The sequence below is a fragment of the Sinohyriopsis cumingii genome, chromosome 2 (genome assembly GCF_028554795.1).
Source record: "Sinohyriopsis cumingii isolate HCF-2022 chromosome 2, ASM2855479v2, whole genome shotgun sequence".
Classification (NCBI taxonomy): Eukaryota; Metazoa; Mollusca; class Bivalvia; order Unionida; family Unionidae; genus Sinohyriopsis; species Sinohyriopsis cumingii.
Genome location: NC_142962.1, coordinates 156682300 through 156687052, shown reverse-complemented (window position 1 = coordinate 156687052; position 4753 = coordinate 156682300).

The window sequence follows — 4753 nt, the reverse complement described above, 5'->3', positions numbered from 1 at the left end:
AATTTTAAAGAAATATATTTGCTCTTTGATGTATATACCTGCAGTACATAACTCTCTCTCTCCCTCTCTCTGAGCAACTGTAGCAAGATACGGGCGAAAATCCATGAAAAGACAAGCATACAGGGTTTTCGCTTGTTTTCAAAAGACGATGTATCTGGACCTATATGATGGTAAAAGGTAAGTCAAACCAACCGAAGGAATATATATATATATATATATATATATATATATATATATATATATATATATATATATATATATATATATATATATATATATATATATATATATATATATATTGAAAGAGAGAGAGAGAAACAATTTATCGTCCTTAGTAATGTTAATCAAAACAGAAGGATGACTTAGATCAACGCTAAATGTATGAAAATTGTAATGTTATTTGTTATCGAAGAATAACTACAGAAGACGTTCTATACTAGTCATTAAATACAATACATCAATACAGCGAGTAAGGGGAATAAAGCCTTCCCTAAAAGTATTTTTCCTATGGAACATAAACCGTTATCGAATGTACAACATGAACCAGCCGTTTGTATGTATCAGCTCTAATCCATTGTGGAATATCTGATTAATTTTACCGTCAAGTGATATTTTAGATTAAGGCTTACACTACATTTCCCCTCTTGAGAATGTTAACATTAAAACGAAACGTGATCTGATGACCGTATTTCTAACTAAGCTATATCAGCTTCATGTTTACAAGTTCAGTCTCTCAGGTGGTTTTGACAATCCGAACGTGTGAAATATCCGTTTTGACTGGATGGCACTGCTTTGCATTCATCAGTCAGTCAAAGTATCAGGGTTTGAAACAGTTTATCTGAGAGGGTCCGACAATGTAAATGGGAATTAAATTTCTTCTATTACACAGTATCTCACCCTCGTCAGTTTCTACCATGTATGAACGAGGTGTAGATGACTCAGATTTAATAATGCCTGAAGAAAAATGATCTTTAATCCCTACTTTATTCCCTACCCGAAGTTTTTTCATATTTCGGAAGCGATCTTCACGATCATAATTTCTCTTTCTAGTTTGCTTTTGATAGTTTTCCTATTTCTTAATTTAAATTAAATCTGGCCATTTTGGCACTAAGTTGTCTGGTGCCATTGGCAAGATATTTGTAATTTTCTTCCATTCGTTAATTAGGCAGGGCTGTATCCATTTGGTAATGTTGTTGCACGATATGTCAAAAGAGCTATGTAAGGATCGTTAGCTTTTATAAAGTACTATTTTAATTGTTTGAACAGCTCTTTCGGCGAGACCATCTATGGATATTTTGGACTACTTGTACTGTGCCTGAATCCATAATTTGTCGCAAATTCTTTGAGTATTGCGAATGTGTATTGCGGACCATTATCTGAAACTAATACTTCTGGTATACCGTGCAAGGTGATTGGCAATTGCTTTTGAACCTGTGCCTTGCAATTTTTCTATTTAGATGTATCGTGAGAAATAATCAATCACCAAGAGATATGTTTGACCATTCAATTGAAACAAATCTGAAGTGATTCTTTGCCAAGGTCAATTGGAAACTCACTCAGTATATTTAGTTCAGCTTGATCTCGTGTTTTCAGTACAATTTTGGCGAGACTTTACCATGTGTTCTAGCTGAGTACTTAGTCCTTTCCACCAAACTGACGATTTGGTGCGTTCTCGGCATTTAACTGTCCCTTGGTGACCATCGTGAATTCTCTCTAGGATTTCTTTTTGAAGTGATTCTGGTACGACCAGGCGTGTACCTTTCATTTAAAGACCGTTTTGAATTGCAAATTCTCTTCTCTCCCTAGTACGATTACAGTTTTCCGTAAGTAGCGGATTTCTTTGTCTACCCGTTTTCACAGAATTGTACAAGGTATTTGCAATCGAATCATTTCGATATTTAGAATTTATTTGCTCCAGTGGGGTATTTGATTCAGGCAAATTGCTAACTATGAAATCAACATAGGCGTTATTTTCAGCCTGAAATTCTCTGTCACTCCCAGAGTGATAAGCTGAAGGTGCTCAGGATAGAGCATCAGCAGTTAATATATTTTTGCAAGCAACATGACTTATACAAAAGCATTCTAAAGCGTTTAATTCTGGGGAGGGGTGTGTGTGTAAATCGCCCTAGATTTGTGTGCTCATTTGTGGTACTAATTGCTTATGGTCAGTTTCAATTTTGAATTGTGACCCAATTGAATAGCTACTGAAACGTTTATAAGCTTAAGTAATTGCATATTTGAGCATAGCGTTGCTCAGTTTCTGACACCTCGCGATGAGAATTTACCAAGCTGATTTTCCATACCGAGAAATCGTCGTATCTCCGTCACCATTTTCGGAGTGCCATTTCCGTTATAGCTTTGACTTTTTCCGGATCAGGTCAGCCACCATTTGTGTCAACAACATGCCCAAGAAACCTGATAGATTATCTCGAACATTCACACTTTTTTAGCGTTCAAAATGACACCGGATTTTTTTTTTATTGATTTCTTTCGTCATGCTGTTTCTGCGTTTCTCCCAAAACAAGAATATCGTCCATGTGACAGAGTGTTTTGCCATGTCGCTCCAAGTGTCTGACATCCTTTTCTGAAAGAAAGCTCAGGCGCGGAACAGATTCCGAGTGAAAGCGATTAAAATAAAACCTACCAAAAGGAGTAAAGAAAGTTGTAAGACGCTGTGAATCTCCTGACAGGTTTATCTGCTAAAAGCCTGAGTTTGCATCAAGTTTGAAGAAAAACTCTTCACCTGCTAGTTTTGATGGTAGCGTGTGGTTCTCTCTTTTAACTGATCCATTCAGTTTAGTTAGATCCACGCAAATGTTTGCCGTTTTGTTTGGTTTCAAAACGACAACCGTTGCTGCGCACAACTCAGTGGGCACATATGATTTTCTTCCATCGGCGTCAATGAGTACCATTCAATGTCATCGATTCACTGTAGGTGGGTTTGGAGTTGGCTTATCAGTCCGATCCGGGCCCAGAAGAGTCTATTGAAGTCGAGACATGGATGTACAGGCTGTTGACTGGGAGTTACGAAACTGATCTTTCTGGATTTGAGCAGATCACATTTCTCAGCTGCATCAACCAGTCTTTTCTTCTCAAAGACTGCCGCACTGGCATTGACTTGACTGCGCCAAGCAGATCGATTAGCGGCGACACTCTCTCAGCTATCATGATCAATGCCTAAGTTCTTCAGCATGGCCTTGAGGGTGTCCTAGTACCTGTTTTTTACCAACGTGAGATCTCTTGCCTTGCTGTAGCTCTTCATATAAAACCTTCTTAGGCAGACGTTCTACGGGCATGTGGACAAGGTGGCCAGCCCATCTGAGTTGTGCCTTAACATGGCGGCTATACACAGTTCAGGTCATGCAAGAATAGAGGAGGGTGGGAGAACAACCGCTAAATAGACTTTGAGTTTGATGGCCAGCCTAATGCCTCTCCTATCCAATACATTTGAGCTTAGTGTGCCAAATGCTACGCTGGCTTTGGCAATCCTGGTGTTGACCTCATCGTCTATGTGGACTGCTTGTGAGAAGGTGATGCCGAGGTAAGTGAACCTGTCTACATTTTTGGATCTATGGCCAGTGACAGTTATAGATGGTTCCAGATAATCTTCTCCAGGAATTGGCTGATGCAGAATATCGGTCATGCTGGTAGAGATGGTGACTACCTACGTGATGCAGTTGAGGGCACAATCATCTGCAAACAGGAGGTCGTGAATGTTCTCAACTTGGCCTTTGGTTTTGACTTGAAGACTCCTCATGTTGAACAACTTTCCATCCAGACAGTATCGGATACTTACTCCCACATCACTCTAAAGCATCCATCAACATTGCGGAGAACATGAGGCTGACAAGAATGGGGGCTATGACACATCCTACTTTCGCACATTCGTAACTCCAAAGGGTTCGAAATAATTACCCTGGTCCTGGACTCTGGCAAGCATGCCATCATGAAAATACCTCATAATTTCAATGAAGACTTCAGAACATCCAAATTTGGCCATGATCACTACAATGGCCTTCCTGGCTGACAGAGACGAATGCCTTAGTCAGGTCAACGAAAGTGGTGTATAGCTGTACATTTTGTTCAAGACACGTTTATTGCATCTGCCTGGTAGCAAAGATCATGTCGATGGCAGCTCTCTTCTTTCTGAAGCCACAATGACTTTCTGGCAGTAGGCCATGATCAAGGTGCTCTGTGAGTCTGTTCAGCAGTAGCCTGGCGAGGACAGTGCCTGCGATCCAGAGTAGAGAGATTCTTGCAGGATTGGCGATTGCGATTGGACCATAAATATGGGGGCGATGTTGTACGCACCATGGAGACCATGATTCTCCTCTAACAGGGACTGTATTTCTTCACAGTTCTCGTCGAACCAGTCTTGGTGCTTTCGCACAATAACGCCAAGGGTTTCAGATGCAGTAGAGTACAACAACTGTTTGAAACCCGCTCATCATTTCTCTACGTCGTTGGTATCAGATGTATGTGATTTCTCGCTTGCTTGTCTGAGCTTCAGACAGAACTTTTTCAGTGTTTATGACTTTCAGCCTGGAGAAATTGAGTCGCTTTGGGACTTTATTTCCCTTTGCACATCTGATAGGTTGAATTCTAAGAGATATCTAGGAAATCAATAGCCTGTGGTCTGTTTTGCAGTCGGCACCACCCATGGCTTTGGTCACACGGACATCCTGCCTGTCATTCCAACGGTGGGGCCCTGAGTGGCCGAGTGGTCTAAAGCCCTCTCCGTTAGGAATCACTT